The sequence below is a fragment of the Hetaerina americana genome, unplaced genomic scaffold (assembly GCF_022747635.1).
Source record: "Hetaerina americana unplaced genomic scaffold, ioHetAmer1.1.p SCAF_51, whole genome shotgun sequence".
NCBI classification, from domain to species: domain Eukaryota; kingdom Metazoa; phylum Arthropoda; class Insecta; order Odonata; family Calopterygidae; genus Hetaerina; species Hetaerina americana.
This window is the reverse complement of record NW_027287107.1, coordinates 3,182,564-3,206,312: the sequence shown is the minus strand read 5'-3', so window position 1 is coordinate 3,206,312 and position 23,749 is coordinate 3,182,564. Positions and strand designations below refer to the sequence as shown.

General features: G+C 37.5%; 1 long non-coding RNA gene across 1 annotated transcript in view; it reads left to right on the top strand.

Annotated features, from left to right (window-relative positions):
- Window positions 1-23,749, top strand: part of LOC139694653 (uncharacterized) — a 152,709-nt gene that overhangs the window by 89,825 nt on the left and 39,135 nt on the right. Inside the window, exon 2 of the long non-coding RNA XR_011702194.1 lies at window positions 16,327-16,369. This is a non-coding gene — a long non-coding RNA (uncharacterized lncRNA). The remainder of the gene's footprint in view (window positions 1-16,326; window positions 16,370-23,749) is intronic.

The following is a 23,749-nucleotide window of genomic DNA, read 5'->3' as shown; positions in this document are numbered from 1 at the left end:
ATATATGCTTATATGTATTTGGAAAATACCTCGAAATACAGGTAAATTTTTGTAAGCATTTAGCAGTGGCTGCGTATTTAAGAATCTATGATTCAACTAATGAAAATGACAATCAATTCGTAGAATTTCCTGGGTGAAAATGTGGATATGGACAATAATATAGTGCGCATGAACCGTGATTTAAAACTGAATAAATTTAAAGGGGAATAAATACAAGAAAATGCCTATGCCTAAAAACTTAAATTGGGATATAGAAGGAAAGAGTAGTTAAAATCATGAATGGGGAAGAAAACTTGCAATAGCAACCTTGACTTGGAAACGGTTGGGAAATAACAGATTGCAAAAGATTTGGTTGTATGATAAATGACAAAAAATATTTTAAAATATTACAGGAACTTAAAATGACAGAAATTAAATAAATTGGATGAAGATAGCTTCCAAGCATAATTCATCATGAGATAAATTAGGCGTAATACCCTTGATATGTGAGTAATTGAAATCGAGTAAGGCTCTGGGGGCTAATGATATATTTAAATCTACTTAAGAACTTACACATTTAAAAGGAAGTGTTTTTATGAAGCCGTTTTTAGGATTTTGGAGTGAGGAATTTGCACAGAAAATTTCTATTAAAAAGGTAGAAAACTCTCAATTATAAATTTGACGTTAAATTACCAGTTGTATTGTTATTCAACAGTATCAGTCTACCGGTCAAGGTGTTTTTTGATGGACCCAAAGGTTAGGAACAGCTGAGCTTGTGAGTTTTGCTTTCCACTACATGTGTCTTAAAAATAAAATCTAAAATGAAGAAATTCCAACTCCATATCCTTCCTGTCTCCCTTGATTTTTTCCAACATGACTATTTTATTCGTTCATCTAGTTTGCTATTCCGAAATTCTAAACTCTTAACCATTATAATACCACTCAGTTCTTTTTACTGCATTACTTGACTTTCTGCCATCATCGTTGGGCTGATCTTTCTCTTTCTGTTTATTTTTTTTTTTCATTCTTCTTCGCAGCAGGATACGTATAAGGAACCTCTAGTCTCGCATACCAATCCTATCACCTCATTGATCAAGTGTAAGATCCATGCAAATATTTTCTCCCAGTTATAGTATCATCTAATTTTTATTCTACGAGGGTCATCCGGAAAGTAGTACCCGTTCGTGAAATAAAGACACAAAAGTAAATATTAACAAACATAAAAAATTTTATTTGAAAGAGGATACTTTAAACTACTTCTCAACATAATCTCCAAGCAAATTAAGGCATTTGTCATAACGTGTGACAAGTTTCTGTATTCCTGCTGCATAGTCCTTCGCCGCCAGCTCATTGAGATACGCGAGGGACCCATCTTGCACAAATTTTTGCATAATGCAGATGGTGTTTAACAATTTCATGAACAATTGTTCAAGAAACATTGGGAAAATGCTCACAGATGTCATCAATTGTGACGCGCCGATCGTTCCTCACGAATTCGTCAACTGAGCTCACCAGTTGGTCTGTAATGACAGACGGTCTCCCCGAACGCTCATCGTCGTGTGTGTTCCCCCTCCCCATGTTGAAGTTGCGACACCACCGCCGAACAGACGACTCGTCCATTACATTGTCTCCATACACCTCCTTTAATTGGCGATGAATATCACATGGGCGAACGTTTCTTGCATTGAGGAATTTAATCACTGCCCTCACTTCACAACTGGCGGCGTTCTCAATTTTTTTAAACATTGTAAACAATCACAGAAACAACACAGGCAATGCTAGCGTCACGCAACTTGGCTCAGAGAAGGCAGACAAGCCACTGAAGCTATCTGACCTCGTCCAGCGGCTACTCGCGACGTCAGCACTTCATGCGGCACGAACGGGTACTACTTTCCGGATGACCCTCGTAAATCTTGGTCAATCGCCCTGTCGCCAATTTTTTTTCTCTTTACTAAGGGTTATTAATCTAGCGAAACTATTATTTAATGCCCTTACAGACTCGCCCACTTTAGTTTCAAACACCAAATTTTAACAATATTCTACCGCCTTTAGAGGAGGTATTTGCCTTGGTTTTATATGGTTTTCTCTCTTTTGTAGACTATCACAATTGTAGGTTTTCTAATGCGTAATGCATGGATAATAATCCACTGCCTCACTAACTGCAGCTTGCTCATACGTAAATATTGCTGACTTGATTACACTGATTTAATTCCGTTACTAAGATTTTTCCATACCTTTATTGCCATTTTCCTAGAGTCTATGTGAAAAATCTTGGGCAATAATGGACAACACTTTCCTACTCATTAAAAATTATTGCTCAACGTGATTTTCCATCCGCTACCCCCATTTGTGTGGTCTAATGCACTGGTTTTGGTTAAGGTTGTATCCATCCAGTCAATTCCTATATTTTGCAAGGAATTCAAAAACTGTTTTTAATTTAAGTGGCAAAACGCCTATTTGAAATCCAAAAAGTAAACAATTGCATCATGTTGATATTAATTTTGTATTTTCGTAAGATACCTCGTTACCGATCGCTATAGCATTGTACATTTTTCAGCACTTTTTTCCTTGTCCAAAGTTTTTATTGATATTCCTAATTAAATCGATCATGAATTCTTACAAACTGCAGCTTTATGATTACTAGGGATTGTAATGATACGGTCTATCTAATTATTCTGAGGAAATTTCTTCCGCAGAAATGCTAAGAATGATTCATTTTAAACTACTCCACGTTTCCCTAAAGTCTGTATGTAGCACTGTAATGATTTTATTGGTTCTCGAAGCCATATAAAATTCCATTTCATGCCGTATTTTTCTCGTATTCAAGTAGTCCAGAACATACTCTTCTCATCAATGCCATATTTTTACTCTGCCAAAATTTACCCAACGCCTTTACCTTATCTTTTGTATATTCCCTCTGTCATGCTTAAATTTCTTCTGCACCTTCGTAATATTATGTATTGTGTTATCCTTAGCAAAATTCTCGAAATTGACTTCTCAATAACTGAGTGTGTTTTCACTTTACTGTACTATGCACCCATTTCATCATGTATATGTACACTTTCTATATCCTTCCACCTCTCAATTTCCCTGGACCAAACAAATGTAAGGTTTATCTTAACTAAATTCAGTCAGTATTTTTGGTGGATGAGGATTTTTATACATTCCTATTCTTAGTGCTTTTGTTTTTCTTTTGGGACTGTATTTTGAGTTGTTCTAACCCTTGGTTTAATGAGCCATACGGTCATTTATTTGCGTTCACCGTCAACAATGATGTAGGAGGCAAAGAGTGCCCAGTTACATGAGCAGAACGGGTACTGTAAGGTACATGATATTGGTACCACGCAATGTAATTGGGGGCAGAAGGTTAGCTCGTAACCCTTATACTTGCTTTACGTCCGAAATTAATGGGATTGCTCAGGAAATTACCTAGCGCTAGTTAGAACAGCGACGTCATGTAACACCGAGTACGAATCAGGAATCCTCTGGTCATCAGTCAAGCGCCGCTGCCTGCTTTGGGTCTTAATAAATCTACTGGTCACCACATTTTTATAACTTCTATTCAAGGCTAAAGGAATGGAATTTTCCTGTGTTTAATTGAAACTATGGGTGCTTTTCTTCATATTTTTTAAAGGTATGTGGTTAATATTCGCTAAGGGAGTCATTTGACTTCGTAGATATTCAAATTCCTTTTGGCATAAACCGTGGTTGACATTTGAATTTGGGACACAGAAATTAGGAAGTCTCTACATATTCGTCGCTCGAAATAATCTCCTAAATATTTGTTAACCATAGAAGACCGCAGAAGAAAATTTCGCAGAGCCTAAAAACTCAGATATGGAACTTATAATTTTAAAATGTTCCCAAATTTAAAACAGAAATTTGTTCCCGAGTGTGAAAATAAGAGCTTCAACTATGCAACTTCACGTGAAACGAGTGTGTAAAAATATTGAAGTAACTCTAATTAAACATAGTCAGTCTCACGGGTGCTTTGAGGAAGTGAACCGCAAGAGCCACACTTTAACGTTTAGTCACCCTCCACCCCATGAATTTCACTCTTTGTACGAAGTCTCCCCCAAAATTGTCAAGGGAACTTAGCCAAACTTCCTCTGATTACATTTTTTCATATTCCGCAGAAGGAGAGCGCGCTTCTCCACGCGACACCGACACCTTAATAACCGAACCAAAACCATTTAGCACACTCCCGATCCAAAACCTTAGTAAGGGCACACTGGAGCCGTCCCACGCCTTCCCGCCGCCTGCTCAACCCAGCACCCCTCTCCCCGTCCTAGTTCTACTCATCAAACCCTCTCACTCCCCTCTCGACCCCACCCTCCCTCTCACCTCACCTCGCCTCAAATTCAATTTCCAACCTCATTCCTTGCCTACCACTACTCCTCACCCTCCCATGTCCCTCCCTCAGCCCACCCTCCAACCACCCACACCTCAATTCTCTTACTCCACCAACCCCTCTCTTACTCTCTCTTCTCTCTCTCTCACTCCCACCCACCCTCTCCATCCCTTTCTCCCCCTCAGCCGTTCGATAACTTTCCTCCAGCTCTGGGTCTCTACAAAGCCGGCTTGCGGGAAATGAGCGCTGCTCCCTCTCCTCTTTCCACTTTCCCCTCCCCGCATCCCTCATTTTTTTTAAACCCACAAAATTGTCAAAATCGGTCGCCCTCACTGCTTCAGTTTCACTTTCTACTCGAGTCCTCGCAATGGCCAATCAATTTGATTCGTTTACGCGGGTCTTAATTTTTTAAGTGTTTTCGCATTTAACGGTTGTTTCATTCATACGTTCAACAGTCGGCGGGATAAGATTTGGACAGCAAAAGAAATCGCCCGGCACCCCGTCCAGTTCCGTTGATTAATTTTCGATGGATATATTTTTGTAATAAGGAGGGATTTTTTTGTGGATTGCCTGAAGTTGAGTCGCCGGAATTTCTCTCCCTTATGAGTGCTTTTCGGTAATCATTCCCAAGTAAATTTTTTAAAGACAATAACCCAAAATTCAATTTTCAGGGAGTATTTATCCTGGAGGTTCATTCATGAGATATCAGACCCAAAATATGTACATACCATGTGTCGATGCCTTTATAATGAGAATTATGGAATCGGAAGGAGAAACTTAACCCTTGATTGTACGACCTTGAATTACTACCATTGCGGTGAACAAAATAACAATGCAAATTAGAGAAATTTTTCATGACGTATATTCTGCAAAATCCATTATTATAAACGTGATCATGACGGAACTGAATTTACAGGCATAATTAACATATTTCAGTTGAATTAATAGCTTTATAGCTATTCAAATTTATCCCTTTAAAATGGTTAATTTTGTAAGTAAAATAAATTTAAAGACATGGAATGTAATGGCTTTTGACCCCACCTTCACGGTCAAAAATGCTCTGCATTTCAGCTTCTGTCTCTTTCTCGACTTTTTCAATATTATATTTTAGATATAAAATAATGGAATAACGTAAAATATTTTGGGCAAATTTTATATTTTATGTGGGTAAAAAACAGAATCAAATCATACTTAAACAGTTTCAATGTGAAAAAAATTCCCTGTAGCAGATTTATGGTTTTATTTTTTCCCTTTGACAACGTCTAAGTAACTCATTCTATTTACATTTCAAAAGACTATTTCTACCAAATAATTCTTACAGGTAACTTTCCGACAGTCACTTGGCATTGTACAATTTTTTTAATAAAATGCTCTCTATATTTTTATATTATTATTTATTTTTCATTTACTTGGTTGAACTTATTAAGTATTAATATTGCATAGAATTCCTTGAGTCAATACGTTGCTATTTTCAATATTTATTTTTTTGCCATTCTTGAGACTAAACATTTTCCAATGCAATCGCAATTTTCTGATTTCGAAAACCTTTTTTTTCGTTTCACTCGGACAACTGAGTTCTTACTTTTAATGTAAGAGTATTTTAAGATAAAACATTTCCAACAGCGTATGCATTTTTCAACAATGTACGAATTTTTTTTGCCGAATGATTCCCGTCAAATAAGTTTAATGATATTTAGCTCGTGGGAATATCGAAGACTGTAACGCTGATCATTTAATTGTGAAAAAAATCTGGCGCTACGCAGTTTGGCGCTAAAGAGGTATATGAAAATCATATTAAAAGTAATGAAAGTGCAATATTATCTGCAAGAATACTTGCTATGCAACTTACTTTATTTAGGCATTGAATTATTGGTATCAGGGTAGAAAGAACGTTTCACGAGGGTCAGTATTGTAATTTATATTTGTATACTTCGTTGATATAATTATCTTTTATTTTGCAATTAAAACACATTTACCCAGAATAAATATAAACGATGCTAGAGTGCAGGATATTAGTTATTCTCGCTCGTCAAGGAGTATAGCTGATATCTTTCTTTTATTTTGGATGTTCATATCTTTGCATTGTTTGTGAGTTTTAATAAAATTTGAGCAACGAAATGATATTAATTAACTTAGGTATACGGTAAAGTTTAGTTTATATTGTACTAGTAATTGATTTGAGTTCATTTGAACTCTATTGGTGAGAGGAAATCGTGTATTGTTTGATTACTGTAACAATTTCAGTGATTGAGATAAATGTATTTTGTTACACAAGACTGAATTAGGATATTCCTCCCATTTGAAAAAAATGTATAAAATTTTCACGACCAGATTGAGTAGCGAAATTTTGGTAAGAGTTTACAACCATTCGATATATTTTTAAATTTGTAGTGGACGTTCGCTTTAGTGAATTAGAAAGGATTCAGTTTTTTTCATTGATATGCTTACGAGATTAAAATATCCTGTCAACGATGTTCTCTTAAAATAATTTTCTTTTAAACCGTCCATCGGCTGTTGAGAGAAATAAGGGCAGATAACTCGGTTTAGAAAGTAAAAATCAGGCGCCTTATAGTACCAAAAAACGTCAGGCAGAGAGATATTTGAAGTTATTTCTCTGCACTAATTCAATTTTATTTCTTTATTCCTAGACGCCATAAATGTTTCAGTTCCTTTTATCGTGGCTGGAGCCCTAACGTGGAAACATGTAGTGTACGTACAAGGGCGGTTCAATAAGTACCCGTGTTTGACGACAAAGGGCGTTCCTGAGGGAAGTTTATGTTATCATCGTGTGCTGCCATCTATCAAACGACGGTGAAACAAATTTCAGATTGATTTAAAGGTTAGTTTGGATTTGGCAGCCATTCGAGTAAGACGTGTTTCGTGATTTTCACTAAGATGGAAAAAAGAGCAGTATCGTTCGGTAATTCGCTTTTTGTTTTTGAATGGGAAGTAATGCGAGGAGATAAAAGCAAAGTTGGATGCTGTTTATGGGGACACTTCTATGACCACAGTTAGATATTGGTTCAACGAATTTATGCGTGGCCGAACATCTCTTTTTGATAAGGAGCGACCAGGACGCCCGGTAGACGTGGTTACCGAGGAAATCATTCAAAAAGTCTACGCCAAGATTCTCGCTGATCGACGAACGAAAGTGCGCGAAGTAGCAGAGGCCGTGGGTGTGTCGACCGGAACGGCAATTAATATTTAACACATTTGCGTAATTATTTCAGCGATTTCTTTTTGTATTCATAAAACGGCCAAAAGACCGAGTAACCGGGAAATACATCAGAATTGTAACTGTTACCAATGTAGGCAGATCTAGAAGGAGAGAGGGGCCAAGAATCGATTTCGAGATTCTCAAGCGGAACGACGGCAGGCGGGCGCTAAATTGAGCAAATAAGAGAAAATGGGAGCGGGGAAGTCGAGTGGCCTATTTGGATACTGCCGCGACAGAATCGGTGGAACCCTCCACTGCCATCTCAAGGCTTCCTTGTCCACGACTATTTGAATACTAATAATCCTAATGGTCCTTGCGCCCTCGCACGGGTGTGCGTTCTTATTTCTTGCCGGCGCTCGACTCCGTCGCCCCCCGAACTCTTTGACGGGTCCTCGCGAACCATCGTCAAGGCAAATTCGCGGAAGGTAAGACTTGCATTTATTAGGACGCACAGTTAATGCTGTCCTACGTACCCTATGTATTCCGCTGCACCCAATATTCTCGCCTTTCCCCCTTCCGAGTCACATCCCTTCACCCTTCGTCTCAACTATCATTGTAACTCATCCCTTGCATCTTGTCCCCTCCCTCCTTCTCTCATGGGTCGTTTTGCTTCCTTTTCTCTGGCTCTCCGTCCGATCTCGCCATTCACTGCCCCAATTGAACAGGAGAATGTCGAATCCTGCTTGAACATTGATCCATTCCGTCAGGTCTGCTACGATCGTTTTCAGCAGATTGCCTCTGTGTTATTTCTCACACTTTTTGTAAATTAAGGTTAATTCTTCTAAATGGCTAAAGCTTTGTTATAACGTAATAATCGCAGGTAGCAGTTTCAAATTAAAGAGGAATTCCTTCAGGTTTCCAATCACACGGCTCTGTTACCCTAAATTTCACTTAAATGGGTATTTTTCATCTTGTAATATTAATTTTTCAATATTTTAGTTGCTAATTTCCGTTTAATTTCCTCTCTCTAATGTGATCATTCGATCGCTGCAGTCACTGTGACTAATTGCGAGAATAACATTAATAGCCCAAATTTAAATTGATAATAAGGTATTTATTGTTGAAGGAAAAAAACCATAAAATTTTCATTAATCCGTTTCACATGTTCATGGTGAGCATATGCTATGTCGTAGCGTTACAAAATTACTCGTATTTACTGTTGCTTACTGTACTGTGCTCGCACTAAAGGCTACATGGTTATATTACATGTTGTTCCCTAAGTCTGACTTTCCATCAAAAGTCATACTCAAATGCTCCAATTCCGCTTGAAAGGCGATAACTTATTCTCTTAATAAAAATAAAATACCTTTAATTTTAATAATTCATTTTATTGTATTTCATGATTTACCAGTAATGTGTTTTAAGGCTCACTAATTATTAAGTAATAATATTTTTTACGTCCCGCTTTAAGAGAAAGTATTGACAATGGTGTTAATATTTTAGTTGCATGAAACATATGCTTCATAATACAAATTACTAATATCAATACTTCATATTGAACATTACAAATGGCTTGCTGTTGATTCACGAGTCCTTCAAGCATTAAAAAAATGTTCTTCAAATACATTTTTGCTTAGGTAAAGGTTTATACTTAACTTCCTATGTCTGTAATTGTTGGCAAAATATTTTTTCAAAAGATTTCATGATATTTTACTTCGTCAAAACAGAATATTAAGTCTATTTGCCGCTACTATTTTCGGCAACATCCCCTTATTAAAAAACGCATTCGTTATTACGCAACGCATCCTTGCGTTTCCCTCTCCACGATAAGACTAGTAAACCTACCCTTTATGTTTCCTTTTATTGATACTTTGCCCTTAAGCGTATGTCCTTATTGTTTGCCGGGTTCGCTATGAATCAATCGAAAACCATGCATGAGAAAGTCATGAATCCATGAGGAACGCATATCATACTTTTAATCAAAGCAATTCATGTTTTTAACTTGATTTTAATTTTAGCTTAATTTATCATGATCTGTAAATTTAAAATTTGAATAGGATTCAATTCCAATTAAATACTTGTAATATTCTTTAGTTATTTACTCAATTGAACCCGTCGTCATCTTTTGGTAATACGAATATTTGTATTCATCGCTACCAAGCAACATTTTTTATAATTTACACTAGATAATTGAACTATTAATTTCCTTAGTCTGCTAAACGTATACGAGGGAATATCTTGGCAGATTTCTAAAGAATTTTTACTATCACGGCCATGGATTTGTTGCAAAGCAGCGCCTTTAGGTGACCTGATGGTGTTACCTAAGGACTAAACCATGATCGTGAAAAGCAAAAGTTTTAGTGGAATCTGACAAGTTATTTTCCCTCAAATACGCCTTATACGAATTATTTCCACCAAATAACGACGAAGGCAGTGTCTTTATTCATCAGATATCCAAAAATTCTATATTCACCCTGTTAAAATGCATATAAAGCATTTGTTAAATAATTTATGCTACTTATAAGCCGCGAAAACCTAATTACTAATTCTCTACCATGCTGCAAAGATTGCTAACCCATGAACAACTTGAAAAATAGTTGACAAAAATCAATGCAAAAAATTTCTAAAGGAACCGCTTAATTAATGTAACTGTAGGTAGAAATGCACGTAATCTTATTCTAAAGGTCTTTCCCGTTGAAGGTTGCATGCTTGTATTTAAAAATCTAGAGCTTTAATCATTTACAGTACTGTTGTCATGATCCTCAAAAAATTTTAAATGATTTGACAAAGCTAAATTAGTGTTCATTTTTGCGTTCCATGTTATCCGGTCGCGGGTTTTATCGAGTATGTGTATGCGGCCAGTTATTTATTCGGATTATCACCACCTTATATCGGGCATTATTTCCTTGGATATTACCTCGGATGCTAGTAACGAGAGGTCTTCATTCAAAACCACGACCATTTCTTACGGGTTAAGGGGTTAGGCACCGCACCACCCACATCGCCGAGATGGACCACTCAATAAAATGCTTCCTGAGTGCGAACACTCTTCTACTTTCTTCATATTCGCCGCGCTTTATCTCGGGAATTCCTTTACAATGATGCGCGAACTGTGGTCACAAATAGTTATCGATCTAACGCTTCCTTCCTCTCATTCATTTCTACCCATCCTCTTCCTTTTTTATCTCTTTCCGCCTCTTCCTCTTCCTTTTCCATCCTCGCACTGCCCATCCGCTGCTCACTTCCTTACCCCCTGTCTCATATCACCCTTCCTCTTCCCGTCCTCGAGTCAAAAGACGCCGCCTCGCATGGGCCCTTATTTCGCTCTCATCTTCCCTTCCCCCAAATCTCCCTTTCTCTCTCTCTCTCTGCTTCCCTCCTCGCACATCGCATCATTTCCTGCCCTCCCGACTGACCCTCAGAGTCCCCTCCTCAACCCATACTCCTCGCTTCCGCTTCCTCTCCCGCACAACTCCCTCTCTCACTCCCCCTCCATTCTTTTCTCCTCTCTGTCCCTCCTGGATAACCCCTCTCCCCCTAGCGAGCCATGGTTGCCAACTTTATGGGCGGTTGCGACTAGAAAGTGTACAAGTGCCACAAGAGACAGTTCAAGGAAGGTGCTGGTGCTCACCGAGGTCATAAAGCTTATTAAATAATGCGAATTAGCTTTTAAATTATGAATGATCTCTTTTAGCTTCCATTTTTATGCCAACATACGGGGTGGAATAATAACCATTGGGTTGATTACTGTAGGAGTTGCAGACTGGATATAACCAACATTTATAGTACTCACATGCATATTTTCGCATGCATATATGTAAGTGCATATGTGTGAACTATACCACCGGCATGAATAAATTAAGCCCTTCGCTCATAACCTAGAATTTTGGTTAGGAAGTTAGCTAGTACGTAGAGGTAGCTTTGAAGACAGTGTTAGTGAACATAATAGTAATGTAAATATTTCAAGATCTTTATCTAGGTAGTCCTCAATTTAGAATACGTTACGCCAAGTAAATATTTTGACGGAAATAAGAAGGCTATTATTAAGATCATTGTAATTAAAATCAACTTAAAATAATTCTATGGTGAAGGTATAGTAACTTTCACGAATACATTTGTGAGTCATGCATTTTTAAGAGAAAAAAATTATTGAAAATAAAAAAAGTAAACCCGTGAAACATTGATGACTTCTTGAAACTCAATAAGCTTTCGGAAGTACCTGTTGTATAGTCCTTCAAGTCAATATATTTGCCTAAAATAGACTGGTTTTGCAATAATATAACTCCAATTCACTTGTCGGATGCGTCATCAATTGCTCAACATATTTTTTGTTTCAATGTGCACCCACAATATGTTAACATAGTCTCTACATTATCTCTACCATATCGCGTCGTCTATCCTCAACCTGTCAACTCCCTTTGTATTTTAATTACACTTCTTATATCGTCATCTGCGATTAATACATGTATACGTATTTCAAAGTTTTCAGCTTATTATAAGTCCAATGATGATTTCTTATACGCCAAACGAATCTTAAAATAAACACTTTTTAATGAAAGAAAAAATTACCTTTTATTTCCTTTTGTGATGCATATCATCTTCCCACAAGGTTGCCCCTGAGGTGATTAACATTTATTCCTTGATGCAACGCAGAAAAATTAGAATAGCCTCCCTCTTGGTTGAATTGATCCGGGTATTAAGTAGTCCCTCATCCGTATCTCGGTGTTGAGTTAGCTGAGAAATAAAACTCAGTCCAAGTTGATTAATTGCTATCTTTAGGAGTGAATGCGAAACGTGGACATGTATATGTAGGTAGATAGAAAAATTCTAGCGTTACATCTACTAGTAGTAAGGGAAAAGAAAACGGCAGGAAAGATCTTTAATTTTGACGGTATTTATGAATGTGACCGTCATTAAATTTCAGAAATTAGGATATTTCCGAGGAAACATCTGAGAGTAAGTTTATAGTTGGGCAAAAATAGTAATGACGTAATGCAGAACACTAATTTAGAAAGAAAACTTGTGGGCAGAGTGAAATCGCAAATCTCTATAGCAATCCCACAGGCTAGGAACTGAAATCCACTATAAGTACTTTAATTGAAAATTAGAACGCAGTAATTGGTGATGGTAATTAATAAGATTGTTAGGGGGGTTTATAATGGGTAAATGGTACGCCACAGTACTAATGATTTTACTGGAAGATTCTTGTCTTAATTACCAAAATACTCTAATAGAAATACCGTCGCTGGAGGTATGAATCTTAATATATTTATAGACGATAGATTTACCTACTGTACAAGTTGTTGTGGTACTTCAGAGTGACATGAAATCATCACAGTCTTAACAGTCAAAGGTACAAGCAGCGACTGAAGCTGTGTAAGAGCAATTCGTTGCTGGCAATGGCAGCCACAACTTAGTTGAAACAAAGACCTGTCCTAGACAGAGGATATTAAGAAAGTGGAGCTTGAATGAAGATGAAATACAAAAGCCTTAAAAGGAAAGGTATCAGAAAAAGATTTCTTTCTCTTGAGAGCAACTTTGGGAACTTAATCACATGCCAAAACCTTTAAAAGAGGAGTGACATCAGGCTGCTCCCGATAACGGTGCAAATAAAAGAGCTAGCACATAAAAGAAAATGCAGAAACCCAAAAGACTAACGCGAGGAATCTCTCTACAAGAAGTTTCGAAGCCATGTCTTGCGTGAACTAAATAAGACTGAGAAAGAGAATAGAAAGAAAGCAAAGAAATCAAGGAAAACTGAAGAGAGGCATCTCCGTAATGGCGTGCGAGCTGCTAAAGAGACACTTCAAAGCGTGGGGAAGGAAATGCTATAGCACCAGAAATAGAACCAAAATATTTTGATAGAGGTTTAAGAAATTGAAACGCATCGAAATTTAAAAGCAAAAGAAGACAACATAAGGCAGAGGAAATATCAGAGCGCGTACATGAAGTTGATTATAGCACGCCTTGAGACAAATATTTCCAATTGGTTTTTCTATGGTAGACCAAATGAAAACCTAGACATCCGAAGAAAATAAAATCAGGGAAGAAGTGTTCTAAAGGAAACTTAAATATCTCTTTGGTATAATCTAGTAATACAAAAATTATTTGGAGGGTCGCTGGAGAATTTTGGGAGGAGTTAAATCAGATCAATATTTAAAAAAAATGCTGATCGGGGAAATGCAAGGGGCACCGAAACTTGCCTTGTGTCAACTTTGTCCAAATTAAGCGTTGACGTGAAAGATCAGCTGTTAGATATTAGGAAAATTAAGTAAGCCTATCGGAAGTCAAAAAAATATAGAAATGAAGAGCGTTTGATTCAAAGACAGAGGTCTAAATTGGCGCAAACATCCCATTATAATCAATGGAAATCGATGGAACTGGTTTCAATGGACAGAAATTTATGATATTTGATTATGCCGTTCGAATTCAGAGAGCCATATGTTAATGAACTATAATGGTTAATATGAAGGACTTCAGTACTATGCTATGGAAATTGCTTTTGTTTCAATCCAAAATATTAATGCCCGCAAATAACGAAGTGAAAATAGATTTATACCGCAAGGAGAGAAACTAGAGCAATTGGAATCATTCGCCTAAATCGGAGCAATGATATTTGTATCAGATGCCTAAAGTACATAAATTTAAAGAACAGAATAGTTCAGGGAAATCATTTTCTAGTAAACGTTTAACCAATACTCCATTCAAAGGAGATACTTTGGTATCAGTGGATACGGCACGAGAAAATATTTTTTTGGAGACAGGCAGTACACGCTTGAGACTTGAACTATGGAAGAGGAGACATGAATAAATATGAACACTGTTGCCGCATGGGGTTGAAGTAGTTTAGGAAGACAGTGTTAAGATAAAAGACGAGTGGCACGAGGAAATCTAAAAAGGAATAAAAGAGGAAAATAACGAGGTGCACTGGAAAAGAAACAGACGACAAACCTTGAGTCACAAAGACAAGTCACAACTTCTTCTTTTGATATCCGTCGAAGTCCTCCCATACAAATTATGCAATTTCCTATGAGGCAGATAAAGGATTCCTCTTGATCTTACGTCTCTCCGTCTAAAGCGGTTTCTGCCTGAGTCTTCTCCCTTCAAGAACTTGAGTTTTGGTTTTCTTTATTTTTACTCTTACAACATTCATCAACAGCAATTTCCCCAAAGAAAATATCATGGATATAATATACTTAAAATAGAATTGAAGACGCACGATGAAACCAAGGGCAAAGTCAGTGCGCAGAGAGAAGACAGATAATAATGAATTACGTGCAGGATGTAAGTGAATTTAAATTCGAATTTTAAGAAAAAAGGCTGCACCCAAGTATTATATTTTAAGCCTTTAAAATAATGGTGAATCAACTCTCTTTGGCTTTTAATTGTAGTTATGCATGTGTGGGTAGTGCCTCACCCTTAAAAATTGCAATTCCCGTATTCCCTCTTTCTATTTGAATTAATGTTTTGCCGTGAAAAGAAAATGTTCATCATATTTTAATACAACTTCCTGGTTTTGAATGAAAAAACGTCCAGAAAAATTAGGAAAGACAATATATGAACATGCTACTCGAGGTTAAAATGCCATTTTTGAGGAAATGTTAGAAGTGAATTGCTTTAACTGGAATGTTTTTTTACTTGAAAGTGCATAGTGTGTTTAGAAAAATGAAAACTTTACAATTTTGTGGGTAGAGAAATACAAGTTAGTCAGTTTTTGTGTTTTATTTATTTGATACAAGTTATTATCGACTTTAATTCATAATTGCGTCTTCAGAAACTGTTGCAATTTGAGATATGTTCAGTTCTCCTTCACCAATGGTAGATATAACACACTGAAATGAAATCTTGCTATCGGCTGAATAACCGAAGCTCATTAAAATCTAAAGAAAGCTTATGAAGGTTCTAAGTCTACTTTGGTACGGATAAAAGAATTTATTAAATTTTATGGAGAAAAGACAATAAATTTCCAATGAAATTGGACAAGGGACTACATTTACCACTCTAACGAAAGCAAATATTAACCATAGTGAGAGAAATTTGTTGATAACATTAGAAGTACTGTAAGGAATATTGAACTCTTGATCGGGTGCCACGAAAAGTTGCTCAAATAGGAACTGTACAGAAGACGCGTTTGTGCTCATTGGGTTCCGAAACTCCTCACATTCGAACAACTGGAAATCAGCATGCAGGCTTCTTCGTAGTTTAAGTTGATATGCTAGCAACATGAGGAGTTTCTTTCGAAGCTGTAGATGGTTCTTTGCTATAATTTTTATCCTAAAAGCAGCATCACCAGCATTAAATAAAGTCAAAATTGTGATATCTAGTTATGGTCATATCATTCGACTCATATGGTTATACATATGGTTATATTATGGTTACATTTTATATTTTGTAAAAAATATTGCTTACTTACTCATTGATGGTTGTATTAATAGATATGATGCATCAACACACACAGCCATGAATGGATCCAACAATATGGGTGTCCTAAAAGTTTTCTAGGGCCTAATTATTCACATAAGGTCATATGTCATAACAACAGGCTGTACTTCCAAGAAGTTGTCACTCATTATCCCGTAAAATTCAATGTAAAGTTTGGCCATATAATCTAGACCTAACTTCAATTGACTTTTTGATAGCTTTAGGTGAAGAAAGTGGAAAGCGTGTTCCATATTCAGAATCAGGTGAAGGCGAACAGAGCAACTGAACTTATTTCCGGATTTAAAGGCTGCCGTTGGTACATTGGAGTCCAATCGATAAAACTTGTATTACATATAGTATATCCATTCATCTATTTCATGCCTCCATTAATTATTATTATTTTTCCTTCAATTTCTAGGTTCTTCATTTCTTCTTCAGGGTGGAAAATTATAGTGACAACTGTAAGTAAATTTTAATACATTTTTCATAGTTTATAGTTTTTCACCCGTTTAATCAATTTAAGTGGTGATGTTTATAAGTAGATAGAATATAATTATTCGAAAACTTGGACATTAAAACAAAGTAAAAAAATTCTAATTAGGTGAATTCTATGATCAATACATATCTTAATATAACATGGCTTCATGATGAATGCTAAAGGCGATTTAAGGACGGTTTCATTACAGCCCCCGTTAATGTTTGTTCTCATTCGTATTTTGTATAATTTGTCATTAATATATGAAATATGGGGAAAATGACACAGGAATTCCAGTTGATATGTCTCCTGACTGCCCCGTATGCCTATTTATTTTCATGAGTCACGTATAAATAAAATTAAATATCCCGTCCAATTGAATGGCGTTTAGACTAGCTAAAATATTTTGTACATATCGTTTATTATGGAAATCATTAAATAGTTTATTATTCGTTGTTTACCGGAATAGGAGCTGCATTTAATTTTGAATTATTAAGTATTACTAAAGGGCTCCCAAGTAGTTAAATATGCATGAGTAACACTGCTTTGACACCTTGTAACTTCAATTACACATGCAGTATTTCAAAATGTAACTCTTGCGCGTCTTGCTTTTGAAATGTATAATAAAGTTATTTCGCTTTTAGATTCTCCATTTTCTGGTATCAGGTGAAAGGCTAAGTAATTATAAAAATCAATAAAGATTTGCAATGGATATCATCTAAGAATTACGGATTTCTTAACTTGCCAAAAGAGTATAGATGATTTTGGCGGATAATTCATCATACCTGTATGAGACGAGTAAATTATTCGAACGCATTCGGCTGTATCTAATCCCGAATTATTTCGCCGCAATTATCCATTGACTAAATGCAAAGGTGTGCAATATTCGTCATGTTTATTGTTTCTTTCAAACAATGTTTAAATTTTAATTTTTCCTCAGCAATGGAACCTAGCTAAAATCCTGATGTTCTTTTGCCCGTTTAGTGGTAATGTTAGTCATAAGTTTTTGCTGTTCGGATAGGACATCGAATGTAGTTCTTTAATAAGATACAACACACGCAGAAGAAGTAATTGTGACACCGAAATCCATATATCCTTGTCGTAATCCATTACACATTTTCATTACCTGCTCTAATTTATAAGCTCTTGAACACAATACAAACATTCATGAAAATCAATCAATAATAATTTTTCATAATTGTCTTAATTAAGGGTATTTAATTTTTGTCTGTGGTAAACGCTCAATTTTTAAGTATTTTAAAATGCTATAATAGATGAAATGGTAAATAGTTAGCCCTCAATCTCACTCAGTGATAATATCAAACATTAAAATTTTTAATTTTGAAGATTTTGGCTTTTCAACGATTACTCTGATTGGAGAGTAGTTTTTAAAGGTTTCTATTTTTTGTTACCATGCAGGGAAGATCAATCCGTGGCCACTATGGATTAAACGAAATTTATTTAAAGTTGAATTGAAATTGAACTGCAAAGGCAAACCTATAAATTCTTTTAAATTATCGTACAGGATTTCCACACATTCCATGGCCTTTCCTTCTCCTTAGATTCTTAAGATAAATCTAATCTTCAAGAAAAACATATATGAATTAATATTAAGCCTTAAATGTTTTTCTAAACGATACTATAAAACCAGAAGGAATATTCAGTGATAAAGAAAAAAGCAGGGTACTCTGTACTGAGTCTGCTTTCGACCCTCCGAAAGCCTAAAAATAGTTCTGCAAAGGTGAAATCACCAAAAGAAGCATTAAAAAATCTCAATATTTAGATGACGATTGGATCGGCGTAAAACAGGCAATATATAACTGTAATGTACGAGGGTCATCCGGAAAGTAGTACCCGTTCGTGAAATAAAGACACAAAAGTAAATATTAACAAACATAAAAAATTTTATTTGAAAGAGGATACTTTAAACTACTTCTCAACATAATCTCCAAGCAAATTAAGGCATTTGTCATAACGTGTGACAAGTTTCTGTATTCCTGCTGCATAGTCCTTCGCCGCCAGCTCATTGAGATATGCGAGGGACCCATCTTGCACAAATTTTTGCATAATGCAGATGGTGTTTAACAATTTCATGAACAATTGTTCGAGAAACATTGGGAAAATGCTCACAGATGTCATCAATTGTGACGCGCCGATCGTTCCTCACGAATTCGTCAACTGAGCTCACCAGTTGGTCTGTAATGACAGACGGTCTCCCCGAACGCTCATCGTCGTGTGTGTTCCCCCTCCCCATGTTGAAGTTGCGACACCACCGCCGAACAGACGACTCGTCCATTACATTGTCTCCATACACCTCCTTTAATTGGCGATGAATATCACATGGGCGAACGTTTCTTGCATTGAGGAATTTAATCACTGCCCTCACTTCACAACTGGCGGCGTTCTCAATTTTTTTAAACATTGTAAACAATCACAGAAACAACACAGGCAATGCTAGCGTCACGCAACTTGGCTCAGAGAAGGCAGACAAGCCACTGGAGCTATCTGACCTCGTCCAGCGGCTACTCGCGTCGTCAGCACTTCATGCGGCACGAACGGGTACTACTTTCCGGATGACCCTCGTAATATTTCTTAGCAGCTTGGTTGGTTTCCTCTTGCCGCGGGAGGTATTTGTTTTACTTTATCACGAGTTTCAAGGGTAAAAACATCAAAATGTTCTGTCCCTTTGAATCTGCTGGTAATATTTCCCGGAAACCCTCCCCATACATTCATTTCTGACGGATTCTTTGAAGTAGCGTTCGATTCCCGGCGGCGCACGGATGGTCGTGGTGGCGGTATTCACCTGGGACCTTGGGCGTACATGATCCGTGAACACATTGGGTCGTGGCACGCACACGCGGGTTCTTTTTACCCGGAACTGTTCAGCCCTGTCAGAGCTCGGGAAATTCCGCATCACCCTCGAGCTACTCTCCGTCCTCACACCTCCCCATACCACTTCGCCCTACGCCGTGCCGCGTCATCTCCAATAGGCGACGGAATCGCATGGCTTGGTGAGGTGCATCGCCGTAAACCATTCCGTTCCATCTAGTGAGCCTCCCCACTGGTACTAGCCTGTGTTTTCCACAGTCTGCGCATGCCGATTTTCCGTCCCCCTCTACGCTTCCGGCAATACTTGCCCAGTCTGGTGAGTTAGGTGATATCGGCGTTTCAAGAGTCTCATTTTTAAGCGTTCGATGCCATTCGTCGTATCCCAGTTGAGTGTTGGAAAATATGTGGGCCCCAAAAATAAAGTAGAGAAAACGTTCTAGTTCAATGAGGCACTACATTTTTAATAACCTGGTTGAAAAAGCAGATGATAGTACAGTGCTTTTTATTAATAACGGAAAGATAGGTTCGTGTTAAATCCATTTTATACCGACTTAACTTCATTTTCTTCAATGTGAAATATCATGATCATGCCAAATTTATAAGCACCGAACGATACTTTTCATCTCCCTGATTATATATATATATATATATATATATATATATATATATATATATATATATATATATATACTGAGTATGAGACTGAGGCGGCTGCAATGGCGTCTGACCCCAGTGGGGCGGCCAGTAAGTGATGGTGTCACGTTAAAAACACTATTGAGGAAGGCAACGGGAAACCACCTCAATTATCATTCCCAAGATTAACATGATGGACTATACAGATATTTTGAGTCCTGGCAACTACGGGGCTCGGCCCAATCGGCCGTGTGTCGTGCCCGGCAGCGGGGGAGGCAAGGCTTCTGCGGTCGTCATCCCACGAAACCCTTGCAACGGAAAACCAGCAGCAGCAGGACAAAAGACGCAGGAGAAGAAGACAAAATTAGTTAGAATAGGAACGTGGAATGTTAAGACAATGATGAGGACAGGGAAATTGGAGAATGTTAAGCGAGAGATGGAAAGGGGAAATATAGATATTTTAGGTCTATGTGAGGTGAGGTGGAAAGATAGCGGGGATTACTGGAGTGATAAGTATAGAATAATATACAGCGGCGGGGACGAGAGCCAACGAGGGGTTGCCATAGTATTAAATGAATAGGTAGGAAGAAGCGTAGTCAACATAGAGCAGGTAACGGATAAAATACTACTGGTAGAGATAAAAGCAGAACCGACGAACTTAGTTAGTATTCAGGTATACATGCCACCCAGCTACCATAGAGAAGAAGAGGTCGATAGGATATACGACCAGTTAGAGGACATAATCGCGTTTGTTCCTGCAAGGAAACATTTGATAGTGATGGGAGATTGGGATTCGACGGTAGGTGAAGGAAGAGATGGTGACGAGGTCGGGGACTACGGGTTAGGCATGAGGAATGACCGTGGGGAGAAAGCAGTTGAGTTCGGCAGGAAACAGGGCTTAGTCATCACCAACACTTGGTGTAGACACCACAAAAGACGCAGGTATACGTGGATAATGCCAGGTTACTCAGAAAGGTATCAGCTAGATTATATCCTGGTTAGACACAGGTTTAGGAACAGTGTGATAAATTCGCACAGCTTCCCGGGAGCGGATGCGGACTCAGACCACAATTTAGTTGTTATGAAATGTAGCGTCCGTTTCAAAAAGATAAGGCAGGTGCGGCGAGTTAGAAAATGGAATGTAGAAGCATTAAATGGTTTGAGAAGGAAGGAATACAAACTGGCGGTAGAAGAAATCATGGAGGTTGGTAAAGAGTTAAGTACTATCGAAGAAAAATGGGAAAGTATCAAGAGAGGATTGTCTAAAGCCGCAAAAGACACTATTGGAACCGCTAACGCTAAAAGGACTAGGAAACCATGGATCACGGATGAGATGATTACGAAGATGGATGAGCGGCGAAAATGGAAGAATATAAATACAGAATTAGGCAAAATGAAGTACAAAGAATTAAACAATAAATTGAGGCGGGCAACAAATAAAGCAAAAGAAGCAAGGTGGAAGACGCATTGCGATGACATGGAACGTCAGCAGAGGAAGGGTGAAATCGGTGCGCTGTACAGCAAAGTTATATCTTTATCGGGAAGTAAGAAAGGGAGATCAACGATTGCAGTTAGAGATAAGGCGGGTAAGGTAATAGTTGACGCAGGAAAGATCCAAGAGAGATGGAAGGAGTGTATAGAAGAACTGTATAGTAAAGAGCTCAGACCAACAAAGTTAGACATTGAAAAGGAACATGACGTAGAGGAAGGTAGTTTAGGTCCAGGCATACTAGACAATGAGATAGAAAGGGCATTAAGGGAGATGAAACTAAATAAGGCCGTGGGGGTGGATAACATTCCCGTGGAACTTTTAAAATGCTTTGGAAAATGTGGGAGGAAGAGGCTATATGGGCTGATCCGTAGTATTTATGAGGAGGGAATCTGGCCGGAAGACTTTGTGATATCAGTTTTAGTTTCTATTCCGGAAAAGGTAAAGGCCACGTCATGTGAGGACTACAGGACAATTAGTTTGATATCCCACGCAGCTAAAGTTGTTCTCAGGATCATAAAAAAAGGATAGAGAGTAGGGCAAATGATTACTTAGGGGATGATCAGTTTGGGTTTAGGAAAGGGAGTGGTACGCGTGATGCCATTGCAGTAATGAGATTATTAATCGAGAGGAATATAGAATACAAACAGGAGGTATTTGCCTGTTTCGTATATTTCGAAAAAGCGTTTGATAGAGTCAATTGGGAAACACTAATGAGTATATTGCGGAAAACAGGAATAGATTGGAAGGAAAGGAGGCTAATCCGCAACCTGTACATGTCTCAGACTGCTCAGGTGCGAGTGGGGAACGGTGAGTCCGGTTGGGCAGTGTTATGAAGAGGTGTAATGCAGGGTTGCCCATTATCACCGTTGCTGTTCAACCTGTATGCAGAGGAAATGATTAAAGAGGCATGGGAAGAACTGGAGGTAGGAAAGAAAGTGGGCGGGGAATTCGTGAAATCAGTTAGGTTTGCTGATGACCGAGCTTTAGTTTGTCAGTCAGCCAAGGGGCTGCAAGCATTGCTTAGTGAATTGGAAATTCAGTGCGACAGGTATGGGATGAGAATCAATATTAATAAAACAAAGGTTATGCGATTTCCTAGAAAGAAAAAGGCTAAGCTAAACATTAAAATAGGAGGACAAAAACTAGAGCTGGTAGAAGGGTTTACGTATTTTGGATGTGTTTTGGACCAACACGGTCAAAGTAGTAGGGACGTAAGGAGAAGAATTGCGCTAGGCAAAGAGGCTTTCCCAAGGAGCAGGGAGTTTATGACGGGGACGTTGAGTAAGGATGTTAGGAAAAGACTCAATAAAAACCTTGATATGGAGCATAGCTATGTACGGCGCGGATACGTGGTCATTGAAGCAGGAGGATAGACGTAGACTGGAGGCTTTTGAATTGTGGGTGTGGAGAAGAATGGAGAAGGTAAAATGGACAGGGGAGAAAACAAACGAGGAAGTACTTGGTATAGTGGGCGAAGAGAGGAGTTTGCTGGGAGCAATCCTATGGAGGCGGGAAAAGTGGATGAAGGGGGTATTGACCGGCAGCGGGATGATGAAATTGAGGGGAGAATGTTAGGCAAACGAGGAAAGGGAAGGAACAGGAGAGGGATATTGGACGGGATGACGGGAGGAAGAAAGTACTCAGAGCCGAGGAGGGACCTTATGTAAAGTAGGATGCTGTGTTTTGCTAGGGGTCACAAATTATTAAATTAGTAATTATGTCCATCCTAAAACCTACCTTAACCGGTAGATTACCTAATAATATATATATATATATATATATATATATATATATATATATATATATATATATATATATATATATATATATATATATATATATATATATATATATATATATATATATATATATATATATATATATATATATATATATATATATATATATATATATATATATATATATATATATATATATATATATATGTATATATCGATGATGTAGAAACACCCACACGAGTATAATATTTGGACGGCATAATATAACACAAATAAAATAGTAACACTTGAAAGAACACTCACACGGTATATTGTTTAAGCTTTCGGCCTGCCCCGAGGCCTTCTTCAAGTAAGACTATTACTTGAAGAAGGCCTCGGAGAGGGCCGAAAGCTCAAACAATCTACTATGCGAGTGTCCTTTTACATATATATGTATATATATATATATATATATATATATATATATGTATATATATATATATATATATATATATATATATATATATATATACGAGGGTCATCCGGAAAGTAGTACCCGTTCGTGAAATAAAGACACAAAAGTAAATATTAACAAACATAAAAAAATTTATTTGAAAGAGGATACTTTAAACTACTTCTCAACATAATCTCCAAGCAAATTAAGGCATTTGTCATAACGTGTGACAAGTTTCTG